Source organism: Neophocaena asiaeorientalis, unplaced genomic scaffold, assembly GCF_003031525.2.
Source record: "Neophocaena asiaeorientalis asiaeorientalis breed wild unplaced genomic scaffold, Neophocaena_asiaeorientalis_V1.1 scaffold31, whole genome shotgun sequence".
NCBI lineage: Eukaryota > Metazoa > Chordata > Mammalia > Artiodactyla > Phocoenidae > Neophocaena > Neophocaena asiaeorientalis.
The window spans coordinates 4,591,399-4,612,383 of record NW_020175320.1 but is presented as its reverse complement, the minus strand read 5'-3'; the positions used below and the strand labels follow the sequence as shown (position 1 = coordinate 4,612,383).

Genomic DNA, 20,985 nt, shown 5'->3' with positions numbered 1-20,985 from the left:
TTACTTATTTCCCTCCCCCCAGCCCTGACTCCTCAAGTTTCTGTGGAGGGAATTCACTCCAGTCTTTGACAGAGAACGGTCTTTCTTCACCATTCTGTGTTACCAGGGCAGAAAGCAAAGACAGATTACGGTGGGTGGAATTTGTAAGAAAGATTTTTGTGTCCATGAGCCATTTGCCCCGTTAGAGATTTGGCAGAAAATAGAAGGGGTTTCTCTGGAGAGTGACTCATTCTGCCTTCCCCTGTTGGAAGAGCACTTGTCTAGATAGATGTAGAAAGTTTAACTTGGGACTCCATCATTCAGCAGAAGGGTGGACTTGGTCGATTCTGAGATGTTTCTGCATTAGGAGTATCTGTGAGAGAACAGTGGTTTGATCAATTAGTTTCAGCTCTACACTGCCCCCAAAGTGTGTATTTCCAAAGAGCTCTCCATAAAGCACTTGTTTCAATTACAAGGCATGGGAGAGAAGTATTAACATACTATTAGACCACTACTAAGTAAATACTGTATTTACTATTAGGAACTCTGCACATGAGATCTCTTTTCTTCTTCAGCAACCCCCTATAGAATCCATATTATTGTTCCTTTTGTTAATCAATGAAATCCTGCCTCAATGAGGGTAACTAGCAGTATAATTGCACTCAATTAGTAAGTAACAAAGCTAGGATTTGAACCCTGGCTTGTTTGACTCCAAAGCCTATATACTTGGCACTAGCCCTCTGTGCTATCAGGTAAGTACAAGTGCCTCTGGTGATGGCCACACAGGTACCTGCCTTAAAGGTACACACACCCTGGGTTTGGTGTTTACATCTGCTGCTTCAATCACGTTCAGCTTTCTCTGGACAATACCCTTTTGTTCCTGTGCTACATTTAATCTATGCCTTACTCTGGATTCTAGGACGAGAGAAAATCTAGAGGAAAGTGTGATTCAAGCCCTTGTCTCCCCTCAAGGAAATCACTGAGCCAGTGGAGAGGTGACAGTCTTCCTCTGTTCTAGGAATAAGTCCTCTTCACTGAAGGATATTTCTTTTGGGTATTGAGTAGGACAACCTGGCAGGAAGAGGAGGCAAGGGAGAAATTTTAGGACAGAGCAGAGTGGTGGGTCAATTATCTCTGGACCATTACTCACAGCTGGGAAGATATCCCGGCCTCTGACATCACAAGGAGCAAGAGTTCGATTTCAGATCTGTAGTGAAACTGGGGCTCGGCTCACTTGAACACAAGGAGGCAGCTGTCCAATTCTAGGCTGGCTCTGGAAAGTCCCGTTTTGAATAATTTGCCTCTTACGGTGTTTGTTCAACTTCCCTACCTCAAATGAAACTGTGTGACTTAAATGAAAGAGCACTGGGCTGGAACTCAGGAAACTGAATTTGTACTGGTACCAACCAGGTGTGTGACCTGAGGTAAATCTTTTAACCTCAGACTTAGTCATCTTTATTTTGAATTATTTTGAGTCTTTGAGTCTAGAATCCAATCTTACAGAGCCTTCAACTTCCAAAATGGCTCCTGGCCCAGAAATGGTGGTGTGTGGGTGTTGGGATGGATCATTTTTTTTTGTCAGAGAAGAAATAGCCTCTGAGCTAGTTACTGGTGATTCTGGAGTTCAAGCCCAGGTCTCATGGGTTTGGCTCCAAAACCTCCACCCATTCCCACCCTGACTTTGGCTATATTATTGTTACATAACACAGTGCATCTTTATTATTTTCCTAATCCCTGCCAGCCGTAGTTGGCACAATTCAACAGCAAATGGTCATTGAGTCCTTATGAGTGCTGGGGAAACAAAAATGAAGGAGGGGTGGTCCTTCAACCCAGCTTAAAAGCATTCTCATAGGGAGATTCTGGAGCCAGACTGCCTGCATTTAGATCCCCGTTCTACTACTTATCAGGCTAATGACTTAAACCTGCTTTGATACCTCAGAGTCTTCATTCTAATTTCTTCATCTTTAATACCTTCCTCTTAGAGTTGTTACGAAGATTCAATGAGTTACTTCATATAAAACATTTAAAATAGTGCCAGTCATAGAGTAATGACTGAATACATAATTGTTGTTCTTGTTACTATTATATATGTTTGTTAGCCCCCTTATGGCAGGAGTCTGGGAAGGTTGCAACCGGGTCTTGTTCATTGGCACTTAATGAAAGTTTGCTGGATGCAGTTATTCAACAGCTATGTGCAGTGCTTGTACTATGTGCAAAGCCCTCTCTGCTTTGGTAGAATCCAACAGCCTACTTAGGAAAAAGTCACTATGTCTTAGAGCTTATATAATTATAATTTGAAAACTTTTTTTCCTTAAATATTCCTTTCTAGTGGCCATTGTTTAGAAAGGGTTAAGGAAGGACTTAGGAGGAAAATATTCTTCATATGTACTTATTGACTTAATCAGGCAAGCCATCTGGAAGCAGAGGGGTTAACAGTAGGCCATTGGGAAGGTTAGAGTCTTTCTTAAAGGAAAAACCTCTCTTAGAACTCTGAAATCAGACATTCTCTCATTCACTCACTGTCTTTTTCATTCATTGTTTCATTCATTCACTCTAAAAGCACCCAGTGACGACTCACTATTACATGGATCAGGCATTGTGCTGGGTGATGGGTATACAGGAGTGAATAAGACGCAGTTTCTTCTCTTGAGGAGCTCAGTCTTGTGAGGTAGACAAACATAAATGGTTATATAATAGCATATGATAAGAATTTGCCTGAGGCATGAGCGCTCTGGACACTCAGAGGAAGGCCGGTGGTTGGGAACGGGCTTCTACCCTCGGTACAAATAACACTCTGTACTGTGCTATACCTAGGAATTTTATAAATAAGTTGTTATTGAATTTAAAAAAATTAGTATTTCCTATAGCCAGATCCTTCATTACACAGCTAAGTTTCTTTTAGCCATTTCAGCTCAAGTCAGTGTGTTCACTGAGTACCTGTTATAACTAAGTGGATTAGGAGAATATGGGTTAATTGTTTTTCATTGTTTATATAATTATTATTTTTTATGATTTTTTTTATTGGAGTGTAGTCGCTTTACAGTATTTTGTGTTACTGTATACTGTACAGCTATATGTATACACATATCCCCTCTTTTTTGGATTTCCTTCTCATTTAAGTCACCACAGAGCACTGAGTAGAGTTCCCTGTGCTATACAGTAGGTTCTCATTAATATGGGTTGATTTTGTCCTGAGCCACTAGAACGATGAAGGTATAGGAGATATGATTTGAACTCTGCCCTGAAGGATGGGTAAGACTTCACAGGGCAAAAGTTGAGAAATACTGTTCAGGAAAGTAGATCAAGGAATTCATGGGAGAGACTCTGACTTTGTGACTTTTTGTTAAAAAAAAAAAAAAAAAAAAAAAAGAAAGTAGATCATGCTCAAACAAAGGTATAGTGGCCCAAAGAGTGTGGGCTGAGTTATTGGAACGAAAGTCATTGTGAAGGATTTGTGAAGGGAGGATAGGGGGAGTAGGGAGGAAAGATTGGTGGGAAAACAATAGGGGGCTTTGTATACCTAGCACACGAGCTGAAAATTTATTTTACATGCAGCACAGAGCCACTGATATTTGTTCTGCAGGGGAGCACGTTGTCAGAGCTGTGCTCTTCAGGATGGTTAATGTGGTGTGTTTGCTATGGTGGCAGGAAATAGTGCCAGGCTTGGAGTCAGAAATCATGAGAGAATTTCAGTTCCTCCATGGACTAGCTGTGTGATCTTGAGCAAGTTGTTAACCCTTTCTGAGCTTTATTTTAGCCTCCTCACCTACATGGTAAACAAGATTAAACCTCCTTAAAAGAGCAGCAGCAAAAACAACCATAATTTTCATTGATCACTGCTCCCTGTGTAGCATTGGGCTAGGCCATTTCTATGTAATGTTTAAGCCTCAAAACAACTCTATGAGTACTTAATATGTTTACCATATGATCACTCTTAGGCATCTATACAAGAGAACTGAAGACATATATATCCACAGAAAGTCTTGACACAAATGTTCTTAGCAGCATTATTTACAATAGCTAAAAAGTGGAAACAACCCAACTGTCCATCAACTGGTGAATAGATAGAAAAAGATGCTTACATCCATGCAATGAAATGTTATTCACCAGTAGAAAGGAATAAACTAAGGATACATGCTACATACAACATGGATGAACCTCAAAAGTATTATATTCAGTGAAAGAAGCCAGACATGAGATACTCCATATTGTATGATACCGTAAATTGTATTTTATTTGCATGAAATATCCAGAAAAAGCAAAGACAAAACCTGGGGCAGGGGTAGGAGACAGGGATTAACAGTAAAGGTTCATGTGGGATCATACTGGGGTGGTAAAAATGGTTTTAAGTTGATCTATGTTGATGGTTGCACAACTTAGTAAATCTACTAAGAATCATTGAATTGTACACTTGAAAAAGGTGAGGTATGTGTCATGCAAAATAGCCTCAATAAAATTATTCTTAAAGCCAAAACAACTCTATGAAGGAATTCCTGTTCTTATCCCTGCTCTACAGATGAGGCTACTGACTTTCTCAAAGCCACACATATATATGGAATCTAAGAAAAAAAAATGTCGTGAAGAACCTAGGGGTAAGACAGGAATAAAGACACAGACCTACTAGAGAATGGACTTGAGGATATGGGGAGGGGGAAGGGTAAGCTGTGACAAAGTGAGAGAGTGTCATGGACATATATACACTACCAAACATAAGGTAGATAGCTAGTGGGAAGCAGCCACATAGCACAGGGAGATCAGCTCGGTGCTTTGTGACCGCCTAGAGGGGTGGGATAGGGAGGGTGGGAGGGAGACGCAAGAGGGAGGAGATATGGGGATATATGTATATGTATAGCTGATTCACTTTGTTATAAAGCAGAAACTAATGCACGATTGTAAAGCAATTATACTCCAATAAAGATGTAAAAATAAAAAGGATTAAAAAAAAAAGTAGAGAAGTGATGGATATGTTAACTAAGCTTACTGTGGTAATCATTTCACAACATATATGTGTAGCAATCATCACACTGTACGCCTTAAACTTACACAATGTTGTATGTCAACTATATCTCAATAAAACGGGAGGTGGGGGGAAGTAGTGGAGCTAGGATTGGAAACTCTTTCTGCCTGATCCTGAGCCCATGCCCTTGGCTACTGTTCATACTGTACCCTTCTTATGTGACAAAGTGGTTGTGAGAATTAAGTGTAGGATACTCATTTGATCACGTTATACACAAAGCGGGCATGTGCTCAGCTCTCAGAAAATCTTAGCAGATTCTGATTTTGGCAGCTGTTGGCCAGATGGATTAGAGGGGGTTGAGAGGAGACCTGGTAAAGGGCAGTCCAGGCAGAAGGTACCAGGAGACTGCCCAGGGTTTAATCAGGAGGAAAGAACAGAAGATGTAGAAGAGGAAGGCCAGCTAGGATTAGGGTCTTATTCGTCACATATTTTAACTTCTCTAAATAAACATGTAGGATGCTTGGCTCTACTATGAGTTAAAACAAAGAACAGAGGTCTTTCTTTCCTTCAGCAAACAGCTGACACACGTTCCCATCATAAATTTTGTAATTCAGGATGTAAAACCAAATCCAACAGCCCAACCCAGCCAGAAGGTTAAATAAATAAGTGCTAAATAAATAAATGTAGATGTTGTTCCTTTGCCCATGTGTCTCTACAGAAGATGCCACATGCTTCTGTTCATTGAAGTCTACTAGTCCGTTTCTTTCTGTGTAAATTTGGGGAACCAGCCTGCTCAGGGTTGTGAGTTGAAACTTTAAGGAGTTGAAACTTTGGGGATTTTTTTTTACATTTTCCCATGAAGAGCACCACTGTTAATAATAATTCTGAATCACAGGTGAGAGATCACACCTAACATCTCCTCTTTTGTTTTGAAATGCTGTTAAAACTCAAAAGGCAGAAACACAGCCCACAGCCTTGGCAGATGTCAGACTCTGCAGGACTGAATGGGGTTTTTCCTGAGTTACTTTCTATGACGGATACTTTGTGACCCAGATGTGTCTGCCACATGGAGAAACTTTATTAATAAATCCACATTCCCTCCAAACAAACAAGACAGCATGGCAAACAGTGGTGTTTGCTCTGTTATACATTTGGGTTGGTTTTTCATCGTTTCCAAGGACCAAGGCCCTGGATGTTTCCCATTGCACTGGTGAAAAAAAAAAATGTGAGAATTCAATTTGCCTATTTTGGCCACATAAACATGAGACAATTTGTGGTCACCAAGTCAGGACTCCTCATTCGGGAGGGCCTGGTAGCAGCGGATGGGGCTGTGAGGCTCCCTAGGGAGGACAATATTGAATCTGGAAGTGCATAGGATCTAGGCCGTGTGGTAAGGAGACTATTCAGAACACCTCCTGGTTTTATGGCATTCAGTCTTTGAGTCACAGTCCCCAAAGAGCCAGAAAAAGCTAGTGTGTGTCTGCCATGGTAATTAAGTGTTCAAGTCTGAAGAAGCTTGAAGAAATCTTACATATAGCAAAACTACTTCTGCCAGCTTTGTTCACTGTTTCGAGAGCTCACCCAATCAGAGCTCGTTCAAGATCCCTTTATTGGACACTGACGCTAATGTGTAGCACTGTCCCAAACGCTGTGAACGATATTAAATTAGGGTCCCAGCCCTCGAGGAGATTGCAGTGAGTGAGGATGGGAATATTTCAATGTGAAACAGTTAATCATTTAAATAATGGTAAAAGTGGTAAGAGGTGGTTTCCTCCTCAGTGAAGCCTTTCAGAGCTGCCCCACCTTCACCACCTGTGTGTCGAAGGCTCATGTCTGAACTCAATTTGATGTAACTCTACTAGAATGGGATCACGGAAAGGTCATAAATTTTAGAGTCAGAAGCACTCAAATCTAAATTCCCCATTGCCCATGAATTAGCGGGATGGTAAGCTCCCCGAGGACAAGTCTGTTTAAACATGGTGTATCTTAGAACTCGGCACAGTGCCTGACGTTTACTAGACACTCTATAAATATTTGCTGTTGAATACCTAAATTAACCGTGGAAGCCTAGCAAAGTTAACCTGTGAGTCCAGAGTCCCCCACCGGGGTGGTACAGGAGTAATCACACCTGCCTGATAGGCGTTAGGAAGTTGTCCAGAATGATGTTTGAGGATGGAGACTCTGGAGTCCCTCTGTCTGCGCCTGAATCCCAACCTGTCATTTATTAGTTCTGTGGTTTTGAGCAAATAACTTGTCTTTGCCTCAGTTTCCCACACTATCAAGTAAGGATAATATTGTAATACTTCCTACCTCTTAGGTTTGTTGTGAGGATTAAATGAATGAACATCTGTATAGTCCTTAGACGAGGGCCTGGCACATAGTATGTGCTGTAAAAATATTTGTTAAATAAAAAAAATATATATATATAAATAGAAAATGGGTTTGCATGGGAATTAATGAGTGTTGATGTTGTAAAATGCTTAACATAACCTGGTTCAAATGATGCTGAATAAATGTTAGTTCAAAGAACTTTATATTTGATCCTCATTTCCTAAGCCAGTGCCTGGCTCATTAAAAAATGCACAAAATGGAATATAATTATTAAGAGAGTGCTATTAAGTTTTCTGAGGATCACGAGGACCTCGTGGGCTAGCAATACGGGGAGGGGTTTCATCAAGGACAGGGAATTAAAGTTGACTCTTGGTTAGGAATTAAATAGTCAGGGTTAAGGAGTTCACGGAGGAGGCATATAATCTGCATAAACTGGAGGGAGGAAAAATCCAATCACAGTCACAAGATGCTCCATCATCAACAGGACTTGGCACCACTTTCTGGAAGAATAATTTGTCGTGGTCCAGCTTTTAAAGTGAGTTTGGCCAAAACTCTGCTTCAATCCTTCTAGCGTTTCAACTGTTCAAATTAAGACTTTGATGACTGCTTACTTATTCACTCATTTTTTGAGCAAGTATTTTGTAGATTCCACTAAGTATCAGACATTTTATTAGGGAGTGGTGAGTAAAATAGAAATGGACCTTACCCCTTTTGGACCAGGAGGGAGATACAGACTATGAACTGAAAAGTAAACAAATTCTGGTAAGTGCTTTGAAGTATATTAAGAGGGCACAGAGGTAGAAAATAATGGGAAGGAAAGGGAGGTTGTTTAGATGAGAAAATATCTCTCCAAGCAGATGACATTTCACCTGAAGCCAGAAAGCTAAGAAGAAAAAAGGGGAGACTATTCCAGGCAGGGAAATGGAATGTTCAAAGATCTTGAGCTTGGTGTATTTAAGAAAGAAGGCCAGTGTGGCTGGAGCAGAGTGACCTGGGGGAAACAAGTAGAAAATGGGGTTGGAGATGGGCAGGGGTTTAATCTTGTGGGGCCTTGTAAGAGATAGTAAGGAGTTAAGACTATATTAAAGCGAACTGGAAAGGCACCAAAAAGTAGAAGGGAAAATGTTATATAACTTCTTAAAACTCACTTAGGCATCAATGTAGATAGTAAGTTGGATTGGAAAGAAAAGAGGAAGTGAGAGGAACATTGAAGCAGTCTAGGTAAAGAGGTGATGTTTGCTTAGTCCTGGATGGTAGAGAGGCAGGGACACAAAGAAATGGACAGATTTGCCATATATTTTGGAGATGGGATAGACAAGACTTGCTAATGGATTAGATGGGGAGAGGTAAAAGTAGAAACACTATGAGAAAGAAAAGCGTCAAGAATGAAATTCAGGCTTCTGGCTCGAGCCACTGTATGGTGTTGTTGCCATTGACTAAAATAGATAAGATTAGAGGAGGAAATTGTGGAAGGGGGGTGGGAAAGAAGACAAGAGTTTGGTTTTTGATGCTAATTTTGAGTGTTTTGATGCATCCTTGAGTAGATGTCAGGTCAGCATAGGAAAGGTTAGGCTAGAGATCCATATTTGGAGTCTTCAGCATATAAATTGTGAATAAATCCGTGGGCTTGAATGAGAGTGTAGAGGGAGTATACAAATCCAGGGAGAATGACGGCATTGAGATTCTGAGTAGAGAAGGAGGGGATCAGGAAGAAGACTCAGAAAGAATGATCTGAGAGGTAAGAGGAAACCATGGAGAACATGGTATCACAGAGCCTGAGTGAGGAGAGTATTTTGAGAAGGAGACAGCCATCAGCTGTGTTGAAGTAGGTTGAGAAGAGAAAAGTGACCACTGGTTCTGGCAACACAGAAGTCATTGATGATCTTGACAAGAGTAGATTTATGGGACTTATAAGGTTAGAAGCCAGATTCACAGTGGGTTAACACTTGAGGATGGTAAAGCATATTTGTATGTTGCTGAAAAAAAATTCAGAGACAAGGAGAGGTTACTGATGGAAAGAGAAAGGAAATAATCAAGGGAACAATCCTAGAGCAGGTAAAGGGCAGTGGGATCCAGAAAGTAGGTTGAGGGCTTGCCTTTTGACTGGAGCAGGGACACCTCTTCAGGTGAAAGAGGAGATAGCTTTAGGCACAGGAAATAATCACCATCCTTATAGCTAATATTTATTGAGTTTATTATGTGCCAGGTAATGTTCTAAGTAATTTTCATTTATTAACTCATTTAATCCTCATAACAATCTTTTGAGATAGGTTCTTACACATACTCAATTAAAACTTAGAGAGTTCGTTCTCATCTGATAGTTTAAATTGTGGAGTGGAAGGCAGATGGGAGGTTTGAGAAGGGAAAAGGTAGGACATAGTGTCACAGAAAGTAAGTACTCATTGGGACTTCCAGGCAGTATTGGGAGTTCATTTGAGATTTGAAATCATCAATAAAAAGTGAATCTGGGACTTCCCTGGTGGTCCAGTGGTTGAGAATACTTCAGGCAATGCAGGGGACTCCAGTTGGATCCCTGTTCGGGGAACTAAGATCCCACATGCCGTGGGGCAACTAAGCCTGCAAGCCACAGCTAGAGAGCCCGCGTGCCGCAACTACAGAGCCAACGCACTCTGGAGCCCACGTGCCAGAACTAGAGAGAAGCCCACGCACCGCAACGAAGTGAAGAGCCCACGCGCCACAATGAAAGATCCTGCATGCCGCAGCTAAGACCTGATGCAGCTAAAAAATAAAATAAATAAATATATATATATATATATTTTAAAGTGAATGTAACACAAAATCCAAGTGGGTCTTTACAGCACTCAGCAGTCATACTTCAGTGGCCTGACTTAATTGATGCTTAATTTAGAAGCAGGGGTAATTTCCAATGCCAGGAGTAATAAAATATACTAGAATCCCTTACTAGCATCCTAGCCCTTAATAAATGTTCATGAAGCTGCTTTGAGACTTGGCCACAAGGAACCCTGCCCCTACCCCACTACCACTCTTGCCCCTGCTCAGAGGGAGGAACCATGGCCTCCATGAGAGAATGATATATAGAATGAACTACCACAGCCCACCAGGATGATGACAGACATGCACTGGCTGATTTTGACTCTTATACTTGAAAGGAGTCCAAGCTGGATGCTCTATCCCACTGTACCTCACAGCTTGCCAGGTTTCCATCAGCAACAAGGGCACCTCCTTTACCTGAGAAATCACCATTAGCTCTCCCCATTGCCAAGCTCTCATGAGTGCAGAAGAGGTACACAGTCTTTACTTGACACAGAAAGCTTTTGATTGACAACAAACAGTAAGAGCTAAGATTTACTGAGCACTTACTCTATATCAGGATCGGGGCAAAGTGCTTTTTTACTATGCACTGTGTCCCTTAATCTTTAAAACAACACAGTGAGGTATGTATTGTTATAATATCTGTATTACAGATAAGAAAAATGAGCTTTAAAGAGATTAAGTAATTTTTTTAATATCAGGAAGCTATCAAGTGAAGAAGCCATGAGTTGATTCCAGAAAGCCTGACTCCAGGATCTAGGCTCTTTTAACAAATACATTATAACAGCAAATCAGTGAGCAGCCTTGCCAGATCAAACTACTGCGCATATTCATGTTATCATACACTGCCACCATTCTATAAATTTTATTCAGAAAACACATGAATTTTGTTTTCAACTATGTTGAGACCGATTTCTACTCTCCCATGCTCTCAAAATGAGGGATTAATTCATTGGGGGTGTTTATAGAATTGATGGCTTTTATTCAAATTTCCCTCTTTTCATAGCAACCAGCCTATTAAAGAGAAGGGTTTATGGTTGTTGGTTTTTGCAAGCCTGGTGACCTACGTTAATATAATTGTCTCTGAAGTCAAATGTGTTGATACATGTGACACAGCATAAGCTGAGCTCTGTGGGCTCTAAGGACTGGCAATGACCTGATCTTTTCCCACCACATAATTATGAATTGAGAATTGTCCTTTACAAAAAATTCCCAGATAATTGAGGTCCATTTGAAAATTTTAGTCTCAGCATCTGGGCATCTTAACTGTCCAGGTTATTTGCAGATATACTAATAATATGCTATCATTACAATAATGATAAAAGCCAACAACAGGTCAAATGCTTACTCTGTGCCAGCTAAGGCCTTTATGTGCCCTTTTCATGTATAACAAATTCTTAGAGACTATCATTAACCCTATTTTGAAGATAAAGAAAATGAAATGGAGAGGGGTTAAGTAACTAGCCCAAGGTCACATAGTTACTAAAAGGGAAAATGAGAATTTAGAGTTTTTGAAGGCCAAGTCATCATTTGGAGACAGAAAACCACGGAAACAAATCAAAGCTTCACTACTTAGCAGTTTGAAAGATAAAGTTTACAAAACTGACTTTGCAAGGATGGCAGAACAATCCACATAAAGCATCAAGTACATACCTGCCAACTAGTAGATGCTCATTGAATGGTAGCTATGGTTATTAAATGGAATGAGCTGGAAAGTTGAATAAGTATTCCATAATTTTGATTTAATTGGTGAACATATGTATTGCAAATACCTGACCCATATCAAATATGCTCTTCTCTCCTTATTGTTTTAAGTGTCCAAATTACTCAGGTAATCAACTCACGCCCCCCTTCCTTCTACCTTTTTGGATGTGATCTGTGCCCAAGACTCCCTCAGACACACTAATTCTACATAATTTGAAAAGTAGCATAAATATTTCTGTTGTCCTTCTGTTCTTTCTAAGTAAATTTGAATGAGTTCAAGATATTTTTCCAATGGCTTTAGGTATAGATGTTTGCAATGGACCAAAGCTCCCTGGGGGTAAGATGAAAAACAAACCCAGCTGGAGTATCCTGGTGACCCAGTAGCCCAGACCTGCCATAATAACCTATTTGGGGATGCCATGGTAATCTGGTCTGTGGCATTTGGCTGAGTGGTTCCAATTGTGACATATGATGATTCAAGTTTACTCATGTACACACCAGAACTTCACAAAATGACCTTTTTTGAGGTCCTTGAGGTTAGGGAGGGAGCAGGGAGGAGCAACGAGGCGCTCTAAACAAAGCAGCTTTGTTTTTACACCACTTGTTTGGACAAATGTCCCCTCATGTGCAGCAGCTATTTGCTGCTGGGCTCTTGGCAGAATGACTAAAATGGGACAGAAATTAAGGACACATTCTGAAGTCCCCTGGAAAATCACCCTCTCCGGCAAATGTTACCCTTGGGATGGTAACTCAATGGATGATTTCTTGTCACTCACTTCCTTACTCACTTTTTTCCTTTATGGGCATTTTCAAGGTGGTTGAAATGGCTACTTATTAGGCATCTGCTATGCATATCCTGTACCAGGTCCATGGAGGATGGAGCATGGGGAAAAATCATTTATCATCTTTGGGATTCATTCTCCTGGTCTGGAAAATGGAGAATTAGACTACCTTAGTGATTCCCAAGTTTTATACATATTTAATAAAGCATATTCAATTTTTCATTTAAAAAAGAGAAGAAAAATATCTTCAGAAACCACAGAAAATAAAGCTTCACAAACTCTTCTTAGCCAATACGGATATAAAAAGCATAGAATCCCAATAAAAGGGCCATCTGAATCTACATAAGGGCAAGGTATGTGATCTTTTATGCTTTTAACCTTATAAAACCGGTAGAAAAAAAAAAAAAAAAACAACTGGTTGAGAAACTCTGGACCAGATAATCTCTAAGGTTGTTTTCAAGTTCAAGAAATCTATGGTTGTACAAAATCGCCTCCCAAAAACAATTGGTGTTTTTATAGCTCAAAGAAGAAAGATGTATTCTTAGAGAAGGATAAATCGTCAGGGCTTGAGAGAGAGTCAGTCATTTCCAACACTGACTTCTGATTGTTGATTCATAAACAAATGTGTGTGCTGACCCACAAAACACGAGTTCTGATTAATTCTACTGATATTGGCCAGGAATCTAATTAATTTAGGCCCGAAGTGAATTTTTGACTTGAATTATCAATCTCTAATATCTTACTAGCCTAAATTAACCAGATAATTTAATGAAGAGGTATTTATTAAACTACTTCAGTTAACTTTCTCTTTTATTTTTTGAGGGTTAAATTATAAAACTTTATTTTCATTACAGTTTAAATTCAGATCCCAAGCTTCCCATCTTTCTGTCGCACTTTTGATCTCTCCCTAATACCGTCTGTGCATATCCAATTCCTCCCATCTTCTTAAGAGCTGTTCAAATGCCAGTCCCACAAAAAGGTTTCCTCTTCTTCCACCCTCACTTCCCTGCAGGTGAAAAGAATTTCTCATGTTATCAATTTCCCCAGCACTTGATATTGTGGGATCTCTTTAACTCATGTGCTTTACAAACAAATGGGTAATACATTTAAAAGAAAGAAACAATAACATCTTAAGTTCTTTTTTTTTAAAGCTGTATTTTATACGGATTTTCTTTGCATGTGAACTTTTTTTATTAATTCAGAATGATGAGACAAAAGAGGAGAGAAACAAGATTAGACATCGTAAAGGAAAAATCAAAGAGCAGAGAAACTGGCAAGAAATTGAATTAGAAGAGAAAGTGAGGAATAAAATCCAAAAAAGTTTTTTAGGGAAAATCCCTGTGTAAAGGAAGAGAATCCAAAGATACAACACATGTGCTTCATGACTCAAAGGTATTGGCTTTGTACCTGGGTGATTCATTTGGTGGAAAACACAGCTGGGTCAGAGAACTTTTTGCTGGCCCCAAACTTTCTTGGAGTCATTTGAAGCTTCATTTTGTGTGTGTATTTTTTCTCACTTCTTCAAAGGAAGTATTAGTTGCTTTTCAGAAATAGCCCTGGTCATTGGAGTTTATCTGTTTGAGCACTTGAGATTTAGAATTAGATCATGGACTTTGGAGTATGGAAAGTATTTAAGAAACTGGGACAGATTTGTTCCAAGCGACCTCTCTTTGTGTCCTGACAGGAATAGATAGATAGTAGGTCCTGCAAGGGAGCTCCGTTGAATAGGTCCAAAGGGGACAGTCTGCCCCTTGGAAAAGATAGACTGGACCAGTGGTTTAGAACTTTTTGGACCATGACTCGCAGTAAGACATATAGTTTACATCAAGACTGAGTCCCCACATATGCGTGTGTTTTATAAAACAATATCTTACTACATGTGTTATACCTGATGTTTTCTATTCTAGTCTAGTCTTTTGTTGTTTAAATAAATACTGGCCAAGACCCATTAAATAGATTTCATAACTTATTATTGGATTTCTACATATGTTCCCCAGTTTCTTTCCTGTCTGCAACACCTTCCCCCAGACACACACACATTGCTCAAATACAGTACAGCCCATTTTCAGAAGCATCCCTCTCACTCCACCCCACATGTCAAAATACTTGCAGTTTCTTGAGCACCATGCTCTCTTTCACTTCCCTGCACGTGTCATTCTCTGTCTCTACTCAAAGCACTTTAGAGCTTCCTCACTCCACCTCCCTTTTCTGCACCAAGCTAACTCCATCTGGTTAAGACTCAACCCAGGGCTCAAAAGTCCTTCCCCTCAGCCTGTGTTGACCTGTTTTCTGCTCTCTCCCAAGCATCCTGGAGACATCCTTATCTTTATCTCAGCCTCATCTTGCTATGTTATGGTGATCCATTTATATGCTTTTCTTTCCCACTAGACTCCCTGAAAGCAAAGGCTGTGTCTTATATCCCCAGGAGCTGGTCTAAGGTTTGACACATACCTGGTTCATAAATTTTGGATGAATGAGAGCCTGCCTGTTGGTCGGCACATAGAACTGAGTTGCTGCCTCCTTGGTAAGTTGTAGTCTGTTTACACAAATGAGAAATGAGTATCCTTTAGTGGAAAATATGCACCTGAGTTGCAGTAGATGTGCTGACCCTCAGAATCTTTTTGCTGTTGCTCATAAGATATAGTGTAGCAAAGCAGGTGGAAAACTCAGGCTTTGGAGCTGCACAGAACTGGATTTGAATTTTGGCCCGTTGGTTACAAGCTCTGTGACCTTAAGCAAGTTACTCAATTTTTTAAAATCTCAGTTCCCTCATCTGCAATAATGACCTTCTATGGCTGTTGTTAGGATTGTGTAGATGTTAAATAATGGGACATAAGCTCCGTGAGGGCAGGAAGTTTTGTCACTTCGGTACCTTGTCATGGACTTAGAAAAATGGCTGGCACATATTTGCTGCATAGGTGAAAATTTTGCTGCTCTCAATAGGCCCTCAGTAATTCAAAGCAGCTCTTATTCCTGTGAATATCTTATCAAGTTTTGCCAGGATTCCTTGGAATATGCATGATATGCATGATAATTCCTTATAACTTCTTTGGTCAGAAGTTAGGCTCCTACCTGTGAGAGGACACTTTCATACCCTGACATTCAACGATTCAAGATGCAGGTAGAAACATTCGTCTTCCTGAAGAATGTCGTATTTCGTGCTGTTAGTCTAGAATGAAGTTTAGTCATTGCAAGACTGGTTAATTTTGTAGAGGTCCTTCAGTTCTGTTTTTGAGTTGCCATGTATGGGCGTTTGATTCTTTCTTCTTCTCTTGTCTCTTTTCTTGTTAGACATCCATGAGCCATATCATCATTCACTAGGTATTAGATAGACCCACACAGATTCTGATTCAGGGTTTTGGGAAACATGACTGAATTTCTCTGTGTTCCTAGAGTTGTTTCATTCTTTTCCTCTGCAGAGATCTTGTGTAAGATCCATAAGGATGGAAAATCCATTATTGCCTAATGTCCTTACTGTTTCCCATTTCATGAATAGATGTTTGTATTCCTAGGTTTCATTTTGGGCCTTTCCTATTTTCAGTACTTTCCTGAGTATCTTGTGCCAAATAATGAAAGTATCGTTTTAAGCTTTTTTGAATTTCAGTAGCTCACGGACATCTCTCAATACTACATTTCTACCAGAAAGACAGAAAACAAAGAAAGAAATTTTAAGAAGCAATTCTCAAAGTCTTCCACAAAACAGGACAAATAAAATGATGGTATTGCTTCATTTAAAAGATCCACGTCAAAATGTTCTAAACTTAACTTTCTCATGCCAAAAGCCACTTCATTGTAGTATTTACTGAAGAATATTTTAAGTAGTAGGGTTAAATGATCCAGATTATTAGTCCATTATGGTTGTTTACCTTATATTTCACATGGTAATAACAGGGTTGTCCTACTCTTTTATATGTAAAAGTCTGCCAAAAACTATTTTATTCATTTGTTAGTGAATTTAGGTGTGAATTCCAAAGTGTGCTCCTTATCATAAATTCCTCAGATATATAATAACAGAGTGTATACAAAAAAAGAATGGTAAATCCTATGACACTATATTAATTTAATATCTTAAGTCCATCAACGGAACAATATACTAGTATACTTTTGTTCTCACACTGACTTCTGTTTTCAAACTTAAGATTACCCCTAAGTTACTATAGTCATATCAGACTAGGTGGGGCTCTTCATTACATTTTTGAAAGTAGGAGGAGGAATATATTTGGGGGAAAATAGGACACGAGAAGGGGAAGCTTGCCTGACTAACTAATAGGTTTCACTTAGTTGGTTCAGTGTTGGAGGACAGGTAGACCACAGAAGGGCAGAGCTTTCTGGAGAAAAGAGGAGGGTTAACATTTACGGAATGCCTACTACGTGCTAGGTGTTTCACAGTCTTTTACATCCTCACACAGAAACTCTGGAGAAGATTATTGCATGAAATTAAAGATAGGCTGCCCATAACAAAAATTCAGTCATCTGTCCGAAGTCATACAACTCCTAGGGGGCAGGGTCCAGATTTGAACCCAAGCTTTCACAACTTGTGTTCCTTCCACTAACAGCACGGTCTTAGGGTACTCCAGGTAAACCTGTATGTGTCCAGTCAGGTGAATGTTGCACTTGACATCTTTTAAATTTCCACTTTACAAACATTTCTTGACAAACTGAGGGAGAAGTTCCACACAATGGAACTGAGATATCATCTCCGCTTTCTACCCCTGAATGGTTCCTCTGAGGGCATCACTGCAGCCTTTTACATGGATATGAAAACATTTAGTAGAGTGGAAAGTATTGTGTTCATGGTAGCCAGAAGTTCCTACAGTACATTTTTTTTTTACATCAGTTCAATTTATACATGTTTAACTTATTCTAATGACTGTTTCCAACGTGAAAACCAAGTTTAAAATAACTTGATCACCTTGTTTCAAACACAGCTGTTCACATACCATACTCCAGCTCCATCCATGTAAGTAAATCCTCTATAAAAGCTTCCAGGAAATTTCAGAAAAATATAATCTTCTAATTGAAAAGTTGATCGATTTGCCAAATGATGCAGCCAGGTTTGCTTCTCTAAAAGCTTCTGGTAAGGTCGGATGTGCATGACAGACTCTAGCTATATCTTCACAGGATGCTCCATATTCCAGTGCAAGAGCAGCTCCATTTATTATTTCACCAGCACCTGGTCCTAGAATATGTGCTCCCAATACTCTGTCTGTTGATTTCTGCCCAAGTATCTTCACCATACCATCTATGTCAGTGTTTGTCTTAGCTCTGCTGTTAGCAGCAAATAGGAATTTCCCAACTTTGTACTCAATACCCTCTTCTTTCAACTGCTCTTCTGATTTGCCAACCCAAGCAACTTCAGGGTGTGTGTAAATCACCGATGGTACACAATTGTAGTCAATGCGCACAGCGCCACCAGCCATCCCTTCATCACAGATAAAGCCTTCATCCTCTGCTTTGTGAGCCAGCATTGGACCAGCAACCACATCGCAGATTGCATAGATATTTGGAATTTTAGTTTGGAATCTGGTATTTACTGGAATTCTACCTCTAGGATTCAGCTCAATTCCAAGCTCCCAAATTCTTAGTAAAGGGTCATCGGCCAATGCAAACCAGGAGTACACCACAAGTGATAACTTCAGCTTTATCACCAGAAGCAGCTTCAATAGAAACATCAATTTTTCCATCTGACTTCTTAGTAGCACCAGTAAATTTGGTATTCAATTTAAATTTAAATCCTTGTTTGTGAAGGATGCGTTGAAAGTTTTTAGATATCTCCATATCAATTCCAATTCTGCCAACATGACCCCAAAACTCAACTGCTGTCACATCTGCACCAAGTCTTTGCCAAACTGAGCCCAATTCTACACCTATTACTCCTGCACCAATGACAACCATCTTTTCTGGAACTTTTTTTAAAGACAAAGCACCTGTAGATGACACTACTGTATCTTCATCAATTGTAATTCCAGGAAAAGGAGTGACTTTTGAACCTGTGGCTATAAGAATGTTCTTTGTATCAATAACTTGAGTGCTGCCATCGGCTTTCATAGCGGTGGCCTGATTTTTCCCAGTTATCTTTCCATGTCCATTTACATGAGCAACCTTTTTCTGTTTGAATAAGTGGGCAATTCCACCCGTTAAAGCTTTTACTGCATTACTCTTCTGCTCCATCATCTTCTCTAAATTCAAGCGAACTTCAGACATTTCAATTCCTCTAGATGCAAAATCTTTTCCATGGGCCATATGGTAACAATGAGAGTTATTCAATAAAGCCTTAGAAGGAATACAATCACCGTTCAAACATGTTCCACCGAGGGTTTCATTTTTCTCAACGCAGACTGCCTTGAAGCCTAACTGGGCAGCTTTAATAGCAGCAACATATCCTCCAGGACCAGAACCTATCACTGTTACATCAGCATCAATTGGTTAATCTGCATAAGTTCTCAGTGGCACTGCAGAAACTCCTTGCAGACCATGAGATATTCGATTGAAATGGCCTCTCTTATATTCCTCAGTCAGAAGTCCAAAAATCAGCTTCATGGGGCTAAAAATATGGTGTCATCAGGGAGGGTTTCTTCTTGAGACTCTAGTGGACACTCCAGTTCCTTGCCTTTGCCACCTTCTAGAGGCTGCCCACATTCCTTGACTCGTGGCTCTCTCCTCCCATCTTCAACGCCAGCAATGTTGTGTCATCACGGCTTCTCCTCTGACTCTCCCTATAGTACTTTTTAATAATAATAAAGTTGATTGCAGAATGGAAATATTACAAGGAAAAGTAACATGCTATAATATAAACTCCTAATGATATGAATATTAAAATGCAATCAAATGCATATTGAGGACATTTGCTCTATTGCACAAACACAGGCATTGAGAGTGATGTCTTCTCTCTACTGTTCTTGCTTTTATCTTTAGCCACGCGAGAAGACTTTCAAGGGTCCTATTTCATTTCTCAGAGTGACAGGCTCATCCTACAACAAGCAGAGTGACTGGCCAAAGCTAATGGCTTCCTTGAATAAATTCATTTTCTGGTGATTTGGGTTCCCCTCTTCACAAGACTTCCTGAGATACTGATCATGGAATGGAATATTATCTCTTTAGTTCTGGGCACTTAGTCAGCACTCAGACCACATTCCTGGCTGCAGCCTGGAACATCACTTCTGGCCAAACTCACTTCTCCTTGCCCACCGAGATCAGCCAATTCACTGCATTTTATTGATTGTGAGCTGCTGATTTATCTAGTCTCCTCGTTTCACGTGTGAGGGACAGAGATTTGGAATGACTTCCCTCTGCTCACATAGCTGATGATAGAATGTGGGCTGGAATCCACATTTGACTCCCAGTCCAGAGCTCTTTCCATTCCCTGGTCCCTCACTTATTAATACATTCATCAAATATGTGTTAGATGCCTACATGCATGTAAGGAGCTGTGACTTAAGACACAGATCCTGCACTCAAGGCCTTTACCCTTCTCTATGTTTTTGATTTCCAGAGGGTCTGAGTTCCATTAGGAAGATGACTCTATGCCAGGGCAATCTCTCTGCCCTGGATGGATTGGGCAATCACAACTTGTTACATACAGCTCCATTTCTAGTATCCAAATGTATTGTTCATAAACAGCCTATTCTCTAGTCTTCTTTTTATTGGGTTTTCTCACCCAAACATGACATTATTGACAGATAATGTTTAAATGGGTGGTCTCTGAAGATCAAGCTATTAATACCTCAAGTAGTCTCCATTTTCTCCCTAGTAAAAGATAGCATGGATGTGTATGCATGTGTGTGTGTGTGCGCGCGCGTGTGCTCATCGGGTGTAGTGCACTGAAACACTCAGAACCATTTGTTCATGAATGGGCCACAGTACAAGCTACAGATTTCTTCTGGGCCTCACATGGCTGCCACATACACCAGACTACCAATATCAGATAAGCAGATTTTTGTCAACTGGTAATTTTTAATAATTTAAGCATACTTTTTTTCGTTATTTTAAGGACCCATTTTGGAGCTTCATTTGAGCAGCAAGTATTTCCTGAGGTCCTTGTAGTCTCCATTTTCTCCCTAGTAAAAGATAGCATGGATGTGCATGCGTGTGTGTGTGTGTGTGTGTGCGCGCATGTGCTCATCGGGTGTAGTGCACTGAAACACTCAGAACCATTTGTTCATGAATGGGCCACAGTACAAGCTACAGATTTCTTCTGGGCCTCACATGGCTGCCACATACACCAGACTACCAATATCAGATAAGCAGATTTTTGTCAACTGGTAATTTTTAATAATTTAAGCATACTTTTTTTCGTTATTTTAAGGACCCATTTTGGAGCTTCATTTGAGCAGCAAGTATTTCCTGAGGTCCTGCTGTGTTCCCAGTCCTGTAAAGTTTTGGGCTATGGGAAACTGAGTCAGATATCATGATCCTCAAGTCACTGTCATGCTTCCTGTG

The 20,985-nt window shown here is 40.0% G+C and overlaps 1 protein-coding gene and 1 pseudogene across 2 annotated transcripts in view; one reads left to right on the top strand and one right to left on the bottom strand.

The window, feature by feature from the left end:
• Positions 1–20,985, top strand: part of PDE4B (phosphodiesterase 4B) — a 601,255-nt gene that overhangs the window by 507,333 nt on the left and 72,937 nt on the right. The gene's annotated exons all lie outside the window — the stretch shown is intronic.
• LOC112413548 (dihydrolipoyl dehydrogenase, mitochondrial pseudogene) lies at positions 17,520–18,849 on the bottom strand (annotated as a pseudogene).